We start from the raw sequence: 23081 nt of genomic DNA on the forward strand, positions 1-23081 counted from the left end.
TCTGCTTCCTTTATGAGGTCTGCCCCATCCGTGTGTTCTGTTTGTCTCAGTCTATAGTCCTAAGGTATGTCTCCGTGTTCTGTGTTTTGATTACATGTCTGGTTTGTTCCGTATGTCTGTCATGCAGGGATTAGCGTTAGGACCCACCGTCATTGGAGTACTTTGGCGTAGTGGTGGGCTAAGCATACTATGGCCATAAGATGTGACGGAATCTCCAATAGTTATCTAATAGTCCTAGGCTAGTTTCTGTATAGTGTGTCCTGTCTTGTTCATGTCTGTTGTATGTTGTATCCCCTGCACCTGGGCTCCTTATCCATCTGTGTCCTCAGCTCGTGACAGAATGTCAAGGCCAATACGAGGAGTCCGCGGGGATGCCTGCAGTACTGGAATTAGTGGTGAACACGAAGACCCAGACACAAAGAGACCACAGGTCCCTAAGCATCCGGGGGCTGCTCCTTGCGGTGGGGGTATGTAACGCTTCCCCATGCGCTGGCTGGACTTGTTTATACTTTGCCTTATTTATTTCCTGTTTCCAGCCACTAGTGGCCGCCCTTGCTATTCAGAGCCTCTCAGACTAATTATCAGGTCCAGCTGCAGTTGATCTCATGATCAAATCAGCCTTTATAAACCTGCCCAGCCCTGCAGTCTGGCCCTTGACTGTAATGTTTGAGGACTACCTGTTTGGTTCCTGATTTGTTCCAGTACCTTGCCGTGCTCCAGTACCTTGCCTTGCTCCAGTACCTTGCCTTGCTCCAGTACCTTGCCTTGCTCCAGTACCTTGCCTTGCTCCAGTACCTTGCCTTGCTCCAGTACCTTGCCTTGCTCCAGTACCTTGCCTTGCTCCAGTACCTTGCCTTGCTCCAGTACCTTGCCTTGCTCCAGTACCTTGCCTTGCTCCAGTACCTTGCCTTGCTCCAGTACCTTGCCTTGCTCCAGTACCTTGCCTTGCTCCAGTACCTTGCCTTGTTCCAGTACCTGCCTTGTTCCAGTACCTGCCTTGTTCCAGTACCTGCCTTGTTCCAGTACCTGCCGTGTTCCTGAGTTGCGGCCTGCGCCCCACTAAGTGGACTCCCAAGAGGAGTGCCCTGCATCGCGACTCCCAGGATGACTGCCAACTAGCGGACTACCCTGGTTGAGTGCCCTGCAAGTGGGCAACCTGCCGTGTGCCCTGCAAGTGGGCAACCTGCCGTGTGCCCTGCAAGTGGGCAACCTGCCGTGTTCCTGAGTTGCGGCCTGCGCCCCACTAAGTGGACTCCCAAGTAGAGTACCCTGCAAGTGGGCAACCTGCCGTGTGCCCTGCAAGTGGGCAACCTGCCATGTTCCTGAGTTGCGGCCAGCGCCCCAGTAAGTGGACTCCAAAGTCGAGTACCCTGTAAGTGGGCAACCTGCCGTGTGCCCTGCAAGTGGGCAACCTGCCATGTTCCTGAGTTGCGGCCTGCGCCCCACTAGTGGACTTCCAAGAGGAGTGCCCTGCATCGCGACTCCCAGGATGACTGCCACTGGCGGACTACCCTGGTTGAGTGCCCTGCGAGTGGGCAACCTGCCGTGTGCCCTGCAAGTGGGCAACCTGCCGTGTGCCCCGGAAGAGGGCTTCTAGTCGTGTGCCCCGCAAGAGGGCTTCTAGCCGTGCCGTGTGCCCCGCAAGTGGGCTTCCAGCCGTGTGCCCCGCAAGTGGGCTTATCTGCCGTGTGCCCCGCAAGAGGGCTTATCTGCCGTGTGCCCCGCAAGTGGGCTTATCTGCCGTGTGCCCCGCAAGAGGGCTTATCTGCCGTGTGCCCCGCAAGAGGGCTTATCTGCCGTGTGCCCCGCAAGAGGGCTTATCTGCCGTGTGCCCCGCAAGAGGGCTTATCTGCCGTGTGCCCCGCAAGAGGGCTTATCTGCCGTGTGCCCCGCAAGAGGGCTTATCTGCCGTGTGCCCCGCAAGAGGGCTTATCTGCCGTGTGCCCCGCAATTGGGCTTACTGCCGTGTGCCCTGCAATAGGGCTTCCAGCCAAGAGTCATTCCTTGCTTTAGTTCTGCTTCCTTTATGAGGTCTGCCCCATCCGTGTGTTCTGTTTGTCTCAGTCTATAGTCCTAAGGTATGTCTCCGTGTTCTGTGTTTTGATTACATGTCTGGTTTGTTCCGTATGTCTGTCATGCAGGGATTAGCGTTAGGACCCACCGTCATTGGAGTACTTTGGCGTAGTGGTGGGCTAAGCATACTATGGCCATAAGATGTGACGGAATCTCCAATAGTTATCTAATAGTCCTAGGCTAGTTTCTGTATAGTGTGTCCTGTCTTGTTCATGTCTGTTGTATGTTGTATCCCCTGCACCTGGGCTCCTTATCCATCTGTGTCCTCAGCTCGTGACAATATGTGTGGGTATGTTTGTGTACGTCTGTTTAACATCTGTATAGTATATAGTATAGAGCCAATCTTTTTACAATATTTAATGTATTATATTAACTAGTGATATATTGGAATTTAATGCTCTGGTCTGGCTTATCAGAAATATTTTTTTAAAGTTTTGTCCTTTGTTAATATAGGTATTGTGGTGTGTGCGTGTGTAAAGCTAGAGTGCTGACCCAGGATTTGTGTTGGAAAGCAAAAATCATTTTTTTAACATAGAGGTGTTGTAAATAGAGTCTCTATTGGCCTGGGCTGCCCCTTGATTGCATAGCCATAGCCATAAGCCTATCCCATGTGTGTTTAAATTTCCTCACTGTGTTAGCTTCTACCACCTCTACTGGGAGGCTGTTATCTACCACTCTCATCAGGGGAGAAGGCACAGCTGTCTAAAAGAAGAAATCTTGCAATTACAGCATTTTTAAAATTGTAAGCACTATCTGTCAGCCATATCAGGTGGGCTTTGACAGGATAATTTATTAATGTATTATTTAACTGTATACATCGAATGTGTACAGCTAGTAATGCCCTGGCATTATTTCTAAACCAGAGAAAGTAGACGCTCTCGTTCCTGTATGCACTCATAAAAAGTTTGCTGTTGACAGAGATTAAACGGCACTGACAAGCTTTTTGGGCACAAAGATGAAACTGTAGGAAGTGGGTGACATGTTACTTAGTGAAGTTGGGGGCCCAAGTAGGCGAAGGGGTTGCCATAAAAAGTGGGTGTGGTGAGAAGCGTTATGTTTGTTAAGGGCTGGAGTTAGCAATTATTATTATTATTTGTTGTTTTATATAGCGCCATTAAATTCCTTAGCTCTGTACAATGGGTGGACAGGACATAACAAGTAGTATGTAACATAACAATTTGACTTACAGAGACAGCAGGTGAGGGGAGATATAGCCTCACCCATCTAGGGGCATCAAAAAATAAATCTGTTACCCTAGGCTTGGCCCTGACCATCAGCATTGAGAGCACTCACAAGAACACACAAAAAGGGTGTGCTAGTAATTGGACCCATCAAGAATAATCCCTCCTCCTGCGATGTAATTATTAGAAGAGAAATGATTCCAAAGAAAGTGAGAGGCGGCCAGGTTATATCGTGCTATACGTTTCCTTGATCTCATATTGCCACCGGTCTCACTGTTAAAATATGTTTAAGTTGCCCGTCACCTAAAATTAACATTATTAACCAAGGGATCATGCAAAACCACCTCCGTATTCAATTATTAATGCTACACATAGCAGTTTTACAAAGATTTTAACCTACCAGATGCACAACTCAAATTACCCTTGGACACAGAGGTTACTAAGATTTTAAAAGCTGTTAAATAAGTGACCAGGTGAATGAAGGTGGTTCAGGACAGCTGCAGGCTGGGATACTTCATCTCCTTCAGCTGAAAATGCATGTATTAATATTTCATTAGAAATATCTTCATAACTATATAATTATAATTATATGGTATGTTAACAAACTGCAAGCCATATCACGTGGATATCAAGTGTATAAAATGACAGGTCTTAGAAACTTGGATGTTACTTTTGGTCACCTTGCATTTTTCCGACAGCTGTGATGTGAGGCTGGCTATTACTCAAACTGGGTTAAAAAGCATTTTAAAGGCGTCCGTAGTGGATTTCCTTTAGCTGTGTATCATTAGAGAATGGTTAATGGGTGTCCCTGGGGCTATTCCCTGCAGAGACAGAAATAGGTGTACTCAAATGTACATCCTGATATAGAAACACATGTATCTAGATATTAACCAGTGGTGTCATGCCTTCCAGGAGAGCACAAGTTTTGTGTCATTAACTGATTTAGAATGTGTTGTGTCTGTAACATCAGGAATTATGTCATCTAATATAAAAACATCAGTTGGCTGCATAACAAATGCTTATTTTTTTTCCTGACACTCCTGGATGGTGTTAGTGTGGTTGGAAACGACTTATTTCCTTGCTAAGATATTTTTTTTACATTACATTACATTTACAGGGCAGCAGTGGATTTAGTAGCTCTGTTATTAACATAATTTAATTTACACATTTCTGCTGTTTCTAAACACTTCATTGTACCTCATTATACCGAGACCAGTTCTAAATATCTCCTTGATTTTTCTTTTCTGTAGTTATGGCTACTCAAGTAATAATTTGATTATATTTTAATTTTCAGCTTATTCCACAGCAGTTATATAAATAGCTATTAATATGTCACAAAATATGAAAAAAAAAGTTTCTGCCCCCTAAAACAGAGGTGGCCGTCTACTCCATCCTGGCCCTGTCTGTTGTAGTGAACAGTAAACTTCTGAAGATAACATAGTTCAGCTCATAGATTGAACTATTCATTATGCAGTGCCAACTCAGCCCTTTGTAAGGGAAACCTGTCAGGGATGGTCCTTCAATATGCATGATGAAGTCTGAGTTAAAATTGCATCTCTTGTTATTATTATTATTATTTATTGTTTTATATAGTGCCAGCAAATTCCGTAGCGCTGTACTCTTGTGCAAACTCCTATGATAACTCCCTTATTAGTGAATAAACCTACTTATGTTTGAGAGGATATGCTTAAGCTGGACAGACTCTTGTGGAACACAGCTGGTATGGTGTGTTTATATCATCAGCCTGCCCCCCCCCATCTTTTAGGTTTCACCGCTGCAATCCACTCTGAACACCTCTGTCTCTGACTAATCTTATCTCCTCGTTCTTCATCTGCTGCCCCACTGTGCCAGACTCTCGACTGGCTCACCATATGCTCCAGAATAAAACGAAAATGCCTGACCCTTGCTTACGCTCCTCTCCCTACATATATATAAATATATATATATATATATATATATATATATATATATATATATATATGTTTCTTTTCTTTCTTTAAATACCCTTCTCATCAATCTATTCACTATGCCCACAATTTGTCCTTCTTTGTTATCACTTCTTCCCGCTTGCATTTCCAGGATTGTACCCATGCTCTACCTATTATCTAAAATCCCCTACCTCGTCCTTTCACGTTTTGCCCTATTTATTCTGACGTTAAATGGCCACTAAAATCCACCTGGCTCAGAGAAGCTTTCAACCTATACTCGTAATTCCGACAGCCTCCATTCTGAAATAAAAACCATCTGTTTCCTCAACCTTTGAGATCTCCAGGCTATCGGCTCCTACATGTAACTTTTGCTACAATCAATCTTTGCTGAAACAGTCTCTCACCTTGTGTGTCATTGCCAGAGCGTGCAAGAGCAGGGCCATCTTCTCCTTCTGTACAGTATGTCTTATGTGCGTTCATTTATTACTAATTGTGTCTGCTTTAATGTTATTGGTCATTTCTATTCCCACGATTGTAACGACACTATGGTATTTACTGGCAATCTGTAAATAAAATGTAATAATAATAATGCATGGAGACAGATAGTATTGGATCCAAACATAGAACAACTGGTGCTTTATTTTTTATTGCTTTTTATATTGATTTGTACATAAGAATGCCTTTCTGGACCCTAATAAAACAGAGCTAGCTTTTAAGTTTATCTGCGTGGGTCTTCAGTTCTACATACAGTCAAACCATGCTTAATATATCGAGTTTGTTTAGTGGTGTGATCCCTCTGGGGCTCATAGCACTAGATTCTCTCGCCTATGATACATTTAGCACTGTTTCTATCTCTTCAGCATATAGATACACTTATCATTGATACCTAAGGTCTACCCAAAGGATGATACATTTTGACCACTAAATGCAGTTACTTCAGGATGCAAGGATTATATGCATAATATGCCTTGTAAACTGGGCTGCCTAGCCTGCTGAGAGTTGTGGTGGTCCCTGCCTCTCGGGTACCCTGTGTAGCTGGAAGGGGGCAGTTAAATATGTCCCCCCACAGATTGGTGACCTGGATGAGGTCATCTAACACACATTTTTTTAACATCATGCACCAACACACACTCACTCTAACACCCACTTACTGGAACACTCTTCCATACATCCACACATTCCCTACTCCTTCTCCTGTCCCAGGCTCCACTATAACACTAGTCTCACCCTTGCTCCTATAACGCCATACACTGGGCTTTCCCAGACATGAGACATGGAATTTACTAAGGGATTTAGAAGTCGGATAATATATTTAATTTAATTTATGAACACAGTTTTGCTATTTCTATGCACACTATTGTGATGTTTAATGCTGTAGAACACCGTGATACACTCATACCCAGCAAACACTCCTCGTAAAGTAAGAAAGAGGGGAGAGGCATTTGGGTATGGATATTATCACAATACTGCTTTTGTGAAATTATTCATAATTGCTTTTTCCTGTCTCAAGTTATAATTACTCAAGTTATAATTTGATTATTCTTTAATAACATATTGCACATCAGTTAATAAAGAGCAGAAAAACATAGAAATAGCTGATAAACTCTCATGTTCCTAAGAAACCTCTGTAGTTCTTATTTAGTGATAGTTGTATTAAAACAACTGTGATATTATTTCTCTTTTTAAGTAGATAACACGGGTGTTGGGAGGGATTCTCCGTAAAATGAGCACAGACCATAAAATAAAAAATCTGGAAAGACGTATGAAATGTTGTGGTGCCATCTCTTGTGGCTCAACACAAAACTGAAATATCCATACTGACTGTATAAATTGCTCCACTGTGGGTCTCTTGCCTTTTTCTGGGTCAAACTTGATGGACTTGATGTCTTTTTTCAACCCAAATTGCTAGGGTACAATGTGAATCTCCTTTGGGGAACTTAACAATATACATTTTTTTGTGCATCACTCTTAAAACTCGTTAAAATTTGACCTAGATGGTGGTTGGAACAAGTGGACTTGCTTTGAAAGTTAAATATGAGAAAATGTAAGGGAAACAAAGGTTAGAGTTTACTGGGGCAAAGACAGTGAGATCAAGAAGGCTTTAAGTGTTCCTCAAAAGAGAGCAACTCAAGAACAATGAATGTGTAATATAGTGCAAAGATATGATGAGTCAGTTTACATCCCATCATAATGTATTCTTCAGTGCATCTCTCTTGCTGAGTCCAGCATCTCCCTTTTGAAGTTGCACATAAAGAGTTAAAAGTTTGCTTCTGCACTGAATGAAAGCCCTGGTGCATTGTGGTAACAGCCTTTGGTGGTTCCCGTTAACTTGCATGGCTATGCTGCATTGATAAGAGCATGTGGCCGGAGTTTCCTGCGTGATATAGGAGCTGTGAGTGCAGTGATGCAACCTAAGAGCTGATCAATGGATAGGACTGCCATCTAAACCGATTATTTTACTTTCACCGTGAGCTCCCCCCTCCTTTTCTCTTCCGTTCACATTAATGCTAGTGTATATTGAAGCCATTGCTGCAGCCAGCCAACCGGCGTCCTGTGGGAATGAAGGGCAGAGGATGCTGGGAGTCGCCGTCCGCTCGTTCCTTCTGCAACACCGGCTGTCTGAATAAATATAAGAAGGGTTAGTGGCCTCCGCAGCTTCCTGACACAGCATGCGATTTGCTATACTTCGGGGGAGGAAAGCGTGTTTTCCTGCGGGTATTGTTGCTGCATGATTAACCACAATGCAGGGTATAACGCAGGCAATATTAAACAGCATCTTTTGGGGGTTTTTTTAAAGGAAAATGGTCCTCTCGCTGCCACGCTTGCTGTTCTCCTAACAATGCACCAGTGCTGGCTTCATCGCCTCTGACTTGTCATGTGGTAGGATGCTTTCTGTAGGCGAGGTGGGAAGCCGTTCAGATCTCTGCACTTTATGCCTTTTTTCATACCGCACAGGCAGATGGAACTTAGTCCGCACGCAGAAGGGGATCTGCGTTACACGGGGCATTGATCCAAAGCAGCAGATATCTTCTGGTTTATATCCATGTATCCCTTCGCTTTCTTTTCTTTAGACATGGCCTCGTAACATGAAAATCAGACAGAATGGGTCCTGTCTCCCTGTTAACCCCTTGAGTTCCACATGCAGTCAACAGTGCGTTGCCTGTCAGCTCCCAGAAGGTCAGTGCAGGACATTTACAAACAATGATCGCGGTCTGATTACCTGAAATGACATCAGGGAACGGACGTTTTAATTCCCCATGTGTAGCCTTCTGCAGTTAGAAACAAGTGACCCTTAAGTTTTTTTCACTGCCATCTCCCCGTCTCTTTGGTTCCTGGGTGGGCTTAGAGTGATAGGAATTGTTACACCGTTACAACCGTTCATTAATCAAAATGGTTTTGCTGTGAAATATAATAACATGTAGAACATTCTATCCCACACAAATAACCAACTGGCTAATGTTTCTTTTATCCACACTAGTTGGCAGCTATGTGTTGTATTGTGCCTTGTCCAAGTTGCCATTTTAAGCAATTTGATGCAGTCGTATTTTAGATTATTTTATGGATAACAAAATATGCATGACAGTTTGAAGCCATTAAACATGGCTATAGGCAGATTGGCATTCTAGATGTTGTGGCTTATGACCCGATATATAGCTAGATAGATAGATGTGTGTATTGATTTTGTGTGGATATATATATATGTATATATACGGTATATATAATTGAAAAGAGAATTAGGGGTCAAAACTGTTTACTGAAAGGTGCTTGTGTTCACAATGTTTATTGATCCAGATCTACATAACGATGACTTCAGCCACCTTAACAGTCATTTGAGTATTCCATTATGCAGTTCCGGTGCGAAATTGGAGGTTGCCATAGAATTGCCTCATTCTACCACCTAGTAGCAACATGGCACTTGGGACCTCATTATTTCCAAGGCTGTCTTAAATGTTATTGGGGCCATGACAGCCCTTCAATACACTACAAAGGCTTGGTGAAACGAAGGTATTGGAATTTTTGGCTTTCTTTCACCCTTTTAATGTGGATCGCTTCTGAATTTTGAAGTTGATAACTGATTTATTGGGCCAAGACAAAAAAAAAGGATTTAATTAAGGTTACATGAGGTCTCTTCTGAAGAGGTCTCATTTTCTTTTTTGTCAATAAGAATATATCCTTTTTCCATATCCTAAACCTGCAAGAGTTGTTAATGAAAAATTGGACAGAAGCGGTAAGTGAAATACCCTCAAGGCCCGGTCTTAGGTCCACTGTTATTTAATGTCTTTATTAATGATCTTGCAGTGGATATGTAAAGTCTCATATTAATGTTTGCAGATAACACGCAATTATGTAAGGTAGCAGCTGATTTGGTGAAATTAGAGAAATTAATTTTAATGCTGACAAATGCAAAGTTATGCATTTTGAAAAGACAAGTAATTGTGCAAATGATACCTTAAGCAGGGTTGTATTAGGGAACTCATTAATTGAGGAGAATAAACTTGGTAACATTGTTTAATGCCAGCTGTAGATATTGTAGTTTATAAAAAGAGGTGATGGCAATACCTGGGAACTCTCCGGGTTTGACCAGGAGATTGCCAGGTGAAGCACCGGTTCTTGGCACGTAGGCCATTCATCGGAAGCTGGCCCTTTCTTATTTGTCCCATGGAGAGCTCAGCTAGGAGGAAACCATGTTACTGTAGACACATAACCTTTTGTCTCCTTATAACACTCTGTATAATTCTAAATTTACAAATATGTACCAATATGTTATTTTCTTAATATGAGGATACATTTGGAAATTCCTTAGGACTATACCTGGCAATTAAAGGGCAACTAAGTGAATGTAACTATAAAAAAGTTGAAAAATGCATGTTCTCTATAATACATAAATTACTTGTGCACAATCCAGTAAGTTTGTCTTTATGTACACATTTTGTGTGATATTACGGTATTTGTTCTACATTTCCACCTAGTATCTGTGTTCTGGTAACAAACGTCCATAATGTGCTTAAAGGGAAACTCCCACCACCTTGATATATATATATATATATATATATATATATAGTATTAAGTATTTAAGTAATACATACCTAATGCTTTATCTTAAACCCGCATAATTATTTAACGTGAATACTCCACTACCGTGATCATTCGGCACTCTCCTTCCTCTGCGCTCAAAACCTGAAAGTCTTCCGGACCTCAGTGCACTGCAGGGATTATATTGCATGCAATGCAACATGTAACGTATTTTCCTAAATATGTAGGCTGCAAATGGCTTTTTTTTTTACCTGAGTTAAACACTAAAAATTAGCCACTTTCTTTATGTGCATATACTGTGTCATATACAGTTATTTTGCTACTGGAGTCGCGTGATAAGCTATTCAGACCCTTAGCCCGTTTATTATAGTATCATAAGTCTTGCTACTTTAGCAAAAGGACACATCTCTCAGCAGTTAGTCATTAGATGTCCTGGTACAATTACTAGCGAGGGATGGAACTTATTAATTGCTAAGCAGTAGATACATTTTTTAATTTGTGTTCCTTTATTCATCAGTGTGTGTTTTTTAACAAGTCTAATAATGATTATGTTTTAGAACCTCTTTACGTTGTCAAGTCAAGTTTTGTCTTACAAACACATTGGGATTTATTTATTAATATTTTTTGCACTATTGATATGTCATTCATACAAAAATGACATCAACATCAAAGGCAGAAGGTGCTGACACATAACTATGCACATTTCTTTAAGGTAAGACAAAACACTTGCTCATGAAGGGGTTACAGTGGAACCTCTTGTTCTTATTACAATTAGTGAGGCATTAAGAAAGGGTATTGTTAGATGTCAGTTATTTTACTTGGCACTGATCAGGCCCGAGGATTTAAAATTGGGACATTGTAGACTCAAATGCCCTAGGATTATCTCCCTTTTAGCCCAGGTAATTATTAGTTCAAGCAGACTATTTTTGTTGTGAGGGATTCATGTTTGGCTAAAATCTATTCTGTGATATGTACTATATGACCAAAGGTATGTGGGCATCCCTCCAATCTATTGAGTTTAGGTGTTTCAGCCAAACCAATTGCTAACAAGTATATAAAATCTAGCACATAGGTACGACATCTCCATAGACAGACATTGGCAGTAGAATATGTTGTACTGAAAAGCTCAGTGACTATGAACATGCCGCTGTCATAGGATGCCATGCTTTCCACCAGTCAGCTCATAACATTTCTGATGTCCTAGATCTGCTCTGGTCCACCGTAGCCTCTTTTTTTTTTTTTTTTTTTTTACTGAGGGTGCATTGCTTCCAAAACCAGAGACGTTTTAAGCATTTTTACACTGTGTTACCTTAACATTATTCAACTTTTGTTTTCTAATTTTTTTCTAATATTTTACTATGAAAAATGGTCTCCAAACCAGTTCAGTTGACCAAAATACCACAAAATATATTAATGTAAGTGTCTGGAATTTTGGAGGAGAAAAAACACGACATGGATTGTTTTTTTATTTTTTTGTGAAAGTTATGGGGCACAAAATGAAACATGCTCATTTGCTCCTCCAAACTTGAAATTTTCAAATTTTATTTTGAAAGGTGTTATGTCTCATTCGGAATTGTTTAGCAGCCCACCAAAACACCCAATTATATTTATATATTTTAGGGGAAAAGACAACCGAATTTCACTAAGAGCATTTGGACACTTATCATACAACCATTTGGTCACCAATCTCTGGCAAAGGGAGCCGTAACGGTAATTTTTGTTGCTTTTTTTCCACCAACCTTTCCATGTTTTTAGGACTGTTTGCACAAATTACATGAAACTGCAGAGAAACCTACCCAAATGTATTCAGCTGCATCTCTGGATTACAGAAATACACCACATGCATAGTTTTTTTTATGGATTTTGGAGGTTACTGGGCTCAAAATGCCCATTCCCTTTTCCAAACTTAACATTTTCAAATGTCTAGTTGATAGTACTGGTAGGAGAGGGGCTGTTGGATAGTGTTTAATGGTGGGACAAGCATTGCTAGTGGTGTGATAGGAGGACGAGGCTGACAAATATTGTTTGTGGGGGTCAGGTCTGCGTGAAGTTACTGTTGGTCGCTGAGGTGATGTTGAGGGTGTGCTTGGACAGGAGTCACTTTACAGTGTTTTGTGCCAAGGGAGATAGAGTTATATGCAGGGGAGGGGCTCCCTATAGCATTGTGTGTGTGGAGGAAGAAAGAAGACAAAAATATTCCTGCATTTTAATGAAGAACTTGCAAGGCAGTAATATTACCCCAAATTAGCCAAATATTGTTTTTAATACCCAGGCATATTCATATTCATTTTATTAGATATATTCATAAATATTCATGCTGGCTTTTTTAATTGATGTACGTCATCAGGAAATATAAAATACATTCATTATCGTTCGTATTAGGAGTAAATATGGAGATTCTGCGAATATGGAGCCTACCACTCACTCCCATCTGTTGATTGTGATTTTTCCTTTACATTTCGTATTCTGCCTACAGTCTGACTCATCAGCTTGGGCTTATATCTGGGTTTTCAGCTTTTTGGAAGGGTTTGTAGCAGCTTGAGATGTGTCACAAGGCTCTTTTTGACCTGTTGCAATGTTAATTAACATCCGCAATGTATTCACTGTCGTGTATTTTTCTATCACGTCATCTATTTTTAATATGAAGATGTAGGCATTAAAAACACATACCCAATCCAGTCTGTTTCATTTGGTAAAACGTGCTCTAGTAGCACGGTATATGTTCAGGCAGTTTATCTAAATCCAGTGGGGGGATATTCAGTCCCACTGTGCTCCAACACATGCCAAAATTGATACACTTTAAGTTAATTTGCATTTCCTTTTTTATTTCATATCACTGTGAGTGTATTTGTCTGTGTGAGTACAAAGACAAGAGACTGTTTACTTCGCATAAGTCTTATAGAACCTGTTCGTAGGCTTATCACGTGTAGGATAGCAACAGTAACTACATTGAAAGAAGACAGGTCATACCGTCCATTGTTCCTGTCTTTTTTTATTACAGTTGTCCTTTTGTTCTGTACTGATGCCCTTTCAATGAAGAATGAATGTCACTCTTCTAATTATCCTTTCTACTGAAGTTCTAAGGACAGTTTAGCTGTTATTATGACCTTTATAGGCGTTGTTCCCTCTAGCCTACTGAATTTAACACTTTCAACATTTAAAGCATCATTCCTAGTACTATTATATGTCCAGACATTTGTCAGAAATATTTATTTAATTTATCAGATTGGCCAGATTTTTTTTATGTGTAGAAATCCTTTATTTTGGTTACATAGCAAAATGTAGGTGTATTTTGCTGATTGGACCATTCCACCAGCTTTCAAACTTTGCACCAAAGTCACTTTAAAGTTAAAGGTGAAACGTTTTATTAGGACAACATTATTAGAGTGACATAACCTTTGGGGAAATTACATTACATTTATTTATATAGCGCCAGCAGATTCCGTAGTGCGGTTACATCAAACTGGTAAAAAAGCAGAAAAGAGTCCTTTTGCATTTTCCCTCCAGTATAAGTCTTATCTGCCCACTTATAAAGGGTCCACTTGGGATGAGGCCACTGTAGCTACATTTCCAAGCAAGCATGTTTCCAAGTGAGACCTAAGGATTTCTAGTGCTACCCCACAAGTTGTGATTGCTTATGGGATGCGGATGTTTAACCAATTGTGAAAGCAGGGTATAGAGAGAGGATAGAGACATACAAGGTGAAAACAAGGGGTTCCAGCACAACATTAGGGGTTCAAGGGTGTATCAGATGCAATGAGGTAACACTACCTGTAAGAGAGGGAGATGGTTGAGATTAATACAGATTGTCAGGTGAGTAGTTGGATGAAAGCATGAAGACCAGGGATGGATGTCTGGATAGTCCAGTGAAATTCTTATATGTCCACGTGGGATGAGGCCACTGCAGCAACAGTTGGGAGTTCAGAAGCCACTTTCTCAGATGAAAGAAGATACCTCTGAGCTTCTGAAAGTTTATAACATTTTCAAATGTCTAGTTGATAGTACTGGTAGGAGAGGGGCTGTTAGATAGTGTTTAATGGTGGGACAAGCATTGCTAGTGGTGTGATAGGAGGACGAGGCTGACAAATATTGTTTGTGGGGGTCAGGTCTGCGTGAAGTTACTGTTGGTCGCTGAGGTGATGTTGAGGGTTCTTCCAGATAGTGCTGTGTGCTTGGACAGGAGTCACTTTACAGTGTTTTGTGCCAAGGGAGTTTTAAGGGGCTATCAGATAGAGTTATATGCAGGGGAGGGGCTCCCTATAGCGTTGTGTGTGTGTGTGTGGAGAAAGAAAGAAGACAAAAATATTCCTGCATTTTCATGAAGAACTTGCAAGGCAGTAATATTATCCCAAATTAGCCAAATATTGTTTTTAATACCCAGGCATATTCATTTTATTAGATATATTCATAAATATTCATGCTGGCTTTTTTAATTGATGTACGTCATCAGGAAATATAAAATACATTCATTATCGTTAGTATTAGGAGTAAATATGGAGATTCTGCGAATATGGAGCCTACCACTCACTCCCATCTGTTGATTGTGATTTTTCCTTTACATTTCAGGTGCTTTGTAGCTTTTAAAGGTTTCTCCTTTTCATAATGTCATAAATGCTGATTAAATACTCAGGGAATTACAATGTTAAGATACAAAGAACTGGTCCTTCTCTTTGCTCTTTTTCCTTAGTTTATGAATTTACTGTTAAGTGATAAAATACATGTTATCAAGATTAATTAAGAATGCTATATATAGTGATTGAGGGTGTTATAAATTGGTTACTAAATGTTCCCTTCCTAGTTTCTGTCAAATGTGACTACGCAGGCATGCTGTCACCAGACAAGGCTGTGTTTATTGCTGACAGGGAATGAAGGTGTTATGCTGAATGTTAACATTCACAGAAGCACTAGCCTTCTTTTATTTCCTGGGGTGCAAAGAACTAAAGCTGTGTGTCACCGTCACACATCCCACTGAATTCTCAGCGGGGGCTGCCTTTTAGTAGCATGGCATGTTGAAACGGCTATTTCAAATTCACAGCGTGAGCCTGTCTGCAGTGCCAATTCCTAATGCTAACCCACAAGCAGGTGAATACTTAAAATAATGAAATTATTAGCTGCTCTTGACACCTGCAGAAGTTGTGCATACAGGTAGAATGTATGGAGAACCACATATTAACATCTTTTCATACGACTGACAATCCAAACAAGTAATCACTGTCCAATTCTGTGCAAACACTGTGCTTAAATACAAAGTCAAACCCGCCTTTCTCCATAAACAATGGGAATCACAAAGGGTTTCTTGAAGGAGCTTCTATTTAAATGAGTTGCTATTTTTAGGTATTTGATAAATGTCACCTATGTACAGATTCGGAAGGATCTTGCGGTTCAAGGCAGCATTTCATGACGCGTGCATTTTGATTGACAGATGCTATTTCATTGACAGACACTAAGGTAATACTGATCAGTACAGAAGCAAGGAGTGGGTTGAGACTATTTTCTGTAACCTGCACATGGGACTTTGCGGCTACTGATTGTAGACAATTTTAAATTCGAATGCTGTATTTATCATTTTATCATTAACGACTGAGTAGACTGGGATGTTACATTAACGAAAATGCTGATTTCTAAAAATCCCAGAAAAGTGTACCTTTTTGGAGTCATTAGTTTCATCTGGGCTGTAATTATCATTTACCTGCTTTGATCATAATATCTGCCAAGTGTTTTCAAGGAGTGTTCTCTGTGAACCCAGCCTTTTGCTGTAATGTAACAGACCGCTATGTGTCTAAGGCTCCAGGGATTATGGGCTTTGTGACCTTGGTTCTTCTGCAGACACGTCGTTCTGTGCACTTTTCTTATTTTCAATACAATCTCTTCAGGCTCTTTAGGGAGATATCAACTTTATTAGCCTAGATCTGCTGCCGCCACGGTATTCAGTTTGGCTTCCTGTACGTTACACGGTTTTAAAACTCATTAATCCAATCATTGCATAAAAACATCAAGTGCTTTGTAGCATTTAAAGGTTTCTCCTTTTTCTATATGAATACAAATATATGATTGTGAGCATCAGGCAAAAAAGTTTACCTGCCTCAGAGACATAAATTTTTATTGGAGAAACCAATTTAAAATACAGTTTTAAGGCAAATTCTAAACCTCATTGTAGATTACATTATTCATGATATTACTTATTATAGATTATTATTATTATCCCCCCACTTGTGGCATAACTACAATCATTCATCAAAACTACATATGGCTTGTCTATCAGTATAATTCTTTTTGAGATATTTATTTTTGAGATCACCACATTGAAGCTTTCCTAAATTCTCTCTTTCTTTGTAAACCCTTTATTTATAAATAATGTCTGAAACAATCATCAACAGTCATCAACTTAATAATATAGAAGTGATACCTCCCTAATGCGGAGGAATAATCATGCAGGTCCATAGAAGTTAAGATGGTGGTTCCCATTGTTAACACATAAGGTGCATTTCTAATACCGGTGTGTGTGTTTTGTATATTATCTTACAAAAGTGAGTACACCACTCACATTTTTGTAAATATTTTATTATATCTTTTCATGTGACAACACTGAAGAAATGACACTCGGCTACAATGTAAATTAGTGAGTGTACAGCCTGTATAACAGTGTAAATTTGCTGTCCCCTCAAAATAACTCAACGCACAGCCCTCGGAAGAGAGAGTGATAATTTAGTGTAATTATTACCTCCATGTTTATTATTTTATTTTTTTTAAACAGTATTCCTAATTATAGATTCTGTTAAGAGGAAAAATAGCAACTTTCAGTTTAAGATGCAGGCCCAGCCAAAAGCCTAAATACAATTTTTTTCCTCCAAATACTTGTGACATGAAATCTTTATGGACCTTGCTTTCTGCACCACTATATGGGCAAAAGCATTGGGACACATCTCTTAATTATTGAAATCAGGGTTTGAGCTAGGCCCAGTGAAGGAAAATCTTAAAGACATATTGGGCAATGATATACTTCCATCTCTGTGGTCCCAGTTTAGGGAAGACCCTTTTCTATTCCATTATGACTGTGCCCCAGTGCAAAAAGCAAGGTTCATAAAGACATGGTTGGATGAGTTTGGTGTGGACAAACCCTGACCTTAACCTCATCGAACACCCTTGGGATGAACTGCAAGCCAGGCCTTCTTGTCCAACATCAGTGACTGACCTCACAAATGCTCTACTGGATGAATTGACAAAAAATCCCACAGAATTACTCCAAAATCTTGTGGAAAGCATTCCCAGAAAAGTGGAAGCTGTTATGGCTGCAAAAGGGTGACTGACTACATATTAACACCTATGTATTTAGAATGTGATGTCATCACAGTCCCTGTTGGTGTAATAGTCAGGTGTCCAAATACTTTTGTCCATATACTGTATGTTCCAAGATCTACAGATACAGCAATTAAAATACAATTACTGGTCACATTTACAATCTGTAAGTGCTGCACGTAAAGCTGCTTGTAACAGTTTGAAGATGATGGATTCATCCTCCCTGTGGGACAAGAGACATGTCCTCAATACTCCCATTATGCGGACGTTTTTATCCTGACTACTCACACTATGAAAGCCTCTTCTACAGAGTAATCCCCTCTTTAGTTTTATCATTTCAAAAAAGCAGGTTTTACGAGCATTAAAACGCTCTATGTTTTAGAAAATCCCATTACAATAGAGGGGGAAAGAGAAAGGGATTATCTCCTTGAGAAAACAAAGGTCAAAAGTAAAGTGTGTTTTCTATTGAGGTATTTTTCTAAACAAAAGTCAAATCAAATAACAGCTTTCTTCTTAAAAGCCGAGACATTTGGTAGTTTGCAAGATATGTATATATTTTTCTTGATGATTTGTTAGTATTGATATGTAAAAGAATAGAATGCAGAAGGCATGCGCTCTTCCTTTCATCACACGCCTTAGCCATTCTGTGCTCATCTCTTCCCCTTTTGTCCAGCTATGCAAAGAATAGAAAATCACAGACCGGCAAAGACAGTTGTACTGGTACGGTGCTAACGAGCCTTGTGAATATTCTCCGTTACTGCTGAAGGCACCAGCAAATTAGGCCTTGTTTTAATAATGAACCCAAGGGCTGTTCAGTTTCCCAGAGCTACATGACATTCTCTGGAAGCTGATGTGGCTTTTGGTGTATCGCTATGACAACGAGAGACAGTCTTGCATTAATGGGTTTAACAGGAAGCTAGAAGTCATTGGGAGCTAATAGTCATGTCCTGTTATCATTTTTCCACTCATTACTGGCTGTCATTGATGGCTGGAGAAATCAGAATTCCATCACAATGCTGTCACTTTGTAAGGTTGCTCCTGGTGCCCCAGAGGCAGCTATAGTTCTGAAAACTGCAGTGACCAGGCATATATTACTAGATAATCACTTGATAGCACTCGAGCAATGAAAGAATGAGCCACTAATGGGTATTCGTAACCTTCTGTTTGTATTTTTGCTATATATAGCTACAGGCTTTCACCCAAACATTGTTCGGTGCTACGTATAAGGAAATCTGCAACAAATCTCACAATACATTTAACTTTAGAAATACAGAATTCCAGAAATTACCCGTGTTTTCTTTCTCTTTTGTCATACTCATGTTGATGCGTGTAAGTAGAAAGATTTCATTAAACGAACAGTCTAGTCCCCAAAATTGTATTTTGCGAGGATACATTCTTGACTTGAAACCAGACCATTAGTATCTGTACTTCTCATGTAGAAGTCACTAAAGCAGCCAATCACTTGTATGCTAGCAAAACTTCAGTTCAGATAGCGAATTGATTTTTGCATCCAGTGATCACCTCCGTGTTTAAGAAGTCTATCCCGTTGTGGCAAAGGGTTATGCTTACCTGCCACCTCTGCTCAGTCAGTATAGAACATTCTAATACCTGGCAACTGGAAATATCTTTCTGTTCAGTGAGAAGATTGCGTTACGTCATCCAGCTAAAAATAACCTCCAGCTGCCATGGTAACCATTTCTTCCAAGGACCCACCAAGTATAAATAATCTGTTATGCTTTTAATTCTTTAGGGCAACACATATTACCACGATTAGTCTGCTTTTGTGAATACTTACCATTTATTTCCAAATATGAATAAAATATGGATCATCGCGATATAATTTGTGTGTCTGGATTCACATTAGCAGAGATGCTTTTTCTTCTGCAGAGAGGTATTGAAAGCTTGTGCAGCTCTCTTTTGATATAAATGAAATAGCCAATTTGCCCAAATGTATAACATAAAATATCAGCTGTAATAGGCAGCCACAGGCCATGAATAATACAGTACGTGTGCCTAATTTATAATCAAATTTTAGGGAAAATGCGTAGTGGGCATGTTAAAATTAGAATCAACACAGATGGTGGATACAGTTCCTAACCTAAAACCCTAAGTTGACATATATAAAATCAAAATATGTCACCCTAGGGTTTTAGGTTAAGAAATGTATCCACCATCTGTGTTGATTCAATTCTAGTGTTGAGAATGAAGGTTACATTTAAGAGTTCTTTATTTTTTTGTGGTATTAGTGTGTTTTGTAGTGAGTATGTTATTTTGTTTAGCTTACTGAGAAAACAATGATATTTTACAGTAAATCGAGTTGGCTGTTTTTGTGGTTACTCTCTCAACGGATGAAATTATTAGCAAATCTATAGGTCTAGATATATTTGGAATTGATATTTTTGTACCTACAGTTAACACGTTTCCCACAAGGCATTTCTTCTAATGCTGTGCAGCTGTCGTACATTACATTTCTGTGCACATCATTTAGGGAAGAAAGATAAAACCTCTATCACTTGGTACATTTTTATCAACTATTCAATTTCACTGCCTTGGTTGACCGTGGGCTAGGGTTTTGTTGTGTACATATGGAAAGGGGAATCTCATTTAGTAACCACACTGTGTTCCATAGTCACCCATATTTCATAAATTCAGCTCTCTGGAGTGCAGGGGAGGGCTGGTCCCTTCAGGCCAGGAAGAATGCGAACACACACACAAACACACGACTAACACACACCTAGTGTAACACGCACTCACTGCAGCGCACAGATGCACACTCACTATAACACACACAAGAACTCACCTTGAGCATGTCTTCAAGACACCATGTGTGAGTTGCTGAACTATTACTGTGCAGTCATGTAATGCCTCATTAAATAACCCTGCTGAGCCCTCCTCCACAAAATGGCTCGTCTGAATTGGGCCTCAGGTCAGCCATGTTTGGGGAATTTGGACCAGCTCACCAACTGCCCTTCTTCCCTATGTGCCAGCCCACCCCTGCTGACTTGCCTGGACCTTGGGTATGTATGGTCCCAGAAGATGCCCCCAATGTTTATAAGTTGGTCTGGTACCTCTCAGGGGTGCAACAGAAACCTCCACAATGCTTAGGGGATGTGCACAACATCTACCTACATTGACATTCTAAATTTTTGGGGTGACAAAAGGACTTCTTGCTTGGCGTACTATTTGGTTTTGAGAATATATTGATATATTGTTACTCTTAACAGAAGCAAATGTATGAACCATGAAGCTATAGGACAACATTGTGGATATAGTGAAGCCAACCAGTTTGTTAAACTGCCATTTAATGGAAGTCTGTTCCAACTAAATATATATATACATGTGTGTGTGTACAATAATTCAGTGTGCTCATGCTTACCATTCATATAGTTCACCCTCAAGTTGATAAATGTTATAAACATGTTACATGTTACACAATGTTATAAACATTCATTTTTGAGTCATTCCTTTACATTGTTGAAGTAATCCATCAGTTTAGCTATTGGGATCACTTAAACCATTTATGCTAAAGAAGGAGCATAGTGTTGCTTACAATTGCTACACAAATGATGTTGCATGTCACAGTCGTGAGTGCTGTAATTACCCTGGAGCAGGATATAGCATCTGGAGACCTTTGCTGTCATAGTAGACTTATCTGTGCTTGTTGTAGACTGAAACAGAAGGGTAAACCTGAGTGATCTCCCTCCACAGGAAGTAATGTGGAAAGCATTCTCTACAAATTAATGTTTGTAAATGCGTTACCGCTCTCATCTCACTGCATAATGCATAGGTAATGTGCGTAGCGTTCTTGAAAGCCATCTTACTGATTTAAAGTGATCCTGAATCTGCTAGAGGTAATATAGACGGTCCAAAACTATGTAACATTTTGTTTTCTTATTTATTCATCTATGGAACATGCAAAAATAAAAGTCCCGTAGTTATATTTTTTAACCTGGATGGGATTTTTAAAGTGCGCCCACTATTTGTACCAACCTTTGTACATGGACGATAGTATAATATTATATTTCCTTAAAAAGTATACAACGTGAAATAAGTGAAATATTTAAATATGGTTAAAGGTTATATGTAGCCTATAGAGGTTGGCCTATAAAGAAGTACCAGGCTTCTCAGGCTTTTCTTCTACCCTGTCTTTTGTTGACACAGTTTCCATCATTACAATGGGTGGTGATGATGATGGGAGATATAATTCAACATAAATACATGCTTCATTGCCAGCTCTGGTCTACTGACTACATATTAAGCTTTTCTCCCGTTGGGTACGTGAAAGTAATCATCTCCCAGCCTTGCGAGAAGTACTGAACATGTCATCTTTTTCTTATTCCTAGAGACATTTTGAAATATCGCATGCTAAGATGTCTTGTGCCTGTCAAAGGATTGACAGCATTTAAAGTTCATGTTTCACTGTAATACGTCTTCTACTTTTGTTTAATAATTAATCAGAATTTAACAATTAAAATATTCCAATGTAATTGAACCTTCCTAATGACCTATATGTTTCCTAAGACTATAAAGCTAGAGAGAAATCTAATGAGGGGTGAATGTGTATTGATAACTTGATTACATTAAAAAATAATAATGATTACTTAATAATTTGGGTCTAGTTGAAACTTTCACAAATAAGTAGCTAAAGGGACACAAGGACATCTTTGCAAAACATATAGGTAAGTAACAAATAAAGTCAGAGGTATTTAGAAGAGAATGTTCAGAAAACATGACCAAGTTCAACGTATGAATATCACATAACATTTATTTTTAGAGCACCAGCGGATTCCATTGAATGACTTGGGTAAATCTGGATTGATCAAAATATGCCAACAGAATTTTTTTGGTTTACAAGGAATCCATTGAAAACTGTTGTAGCTGGCATTGAAGATATTATCGGTGAATAAACAGCTGTCTCCAAGCACTTTAGTTTTCCTCCAAGCGCTCCTTTGTGTATTAGGTATTCCCAGCACCATTTACACTGGTTTAATCTGTACAGTTGAACCTGTACTGAAGATTAATGGTCAAACAAAACAATATATTGCTTTCTAAGCATCAGCTGACTCAGCATTTTATGGCTTTCAAAAAGTAAACATTTTATGGCTTCATTAGCCGGGTTCTATATGCAAAAAAAAAATGTTTCAGGTGAAAAAAGTGCTTTGCTTGCTGTTTGGGGAATTTGTTAGTTTGCGGTTTGGGGAATTCTGCTGTTCCGGAGTCTCCTGTTGTTCTTTTTATTGATTTATTTTAAAATCAGTGACGGATTGGAAGTAGTCTTTGGCAAAGCTGTAGATCTTGTATAGATGTTGAATGCATCTTGACAAGACATTGTGGGTTTAAGAAAAAAGATCTTTTTTTTTCCTGTCCTTGAAAGCATCTCTTTTATGTTACTCTATAAAAGATGGAGCTCTGGCACCCTTGCTTAGTTCAAACGTTAACCCTGTACGTTTCCCTGCCTTTTAGGGTCTTGAGGGACATCTCATAGAGCCATGTATACCTATTATAATGTGAATTGAGTGTAAGGGTGAAGGAACAGGGCTGCTTTTATAATTTGTTACTCTGCCTTCAG

At 39.7% G+C, this 23081-nt stretch overlaps 1 protein-coding gene across 1 annotated transcript in view; it reads left to right on the forward strand.

The window, feature by feature from the left end:
* OSBP2 (oxysterol binding protein 2) overlaps positions 1–23081 on the forward strand; it is a 106348-nt gene that overhangs the window by 47718 nt on the left and 35549 nt on the right. The gene's annotated exons all lie outside the window — the stretch shown is intronic.

This window comes from Spea bombifrons, chromosome 1 (genome assembly GCF_027358695.1).
Source record: "Spea bombifrons isolate aSpeBom1 chromosome 1, aSpeBom1.2.pri, whole genome shotgun sequence".
NCBI classification, from domain to species: domain Eukaryota; kingdom Metazoa; phylum Chordata; class Amphibia; order Anura; family Pelobatidae; genus Spea; species Spea bombifrons.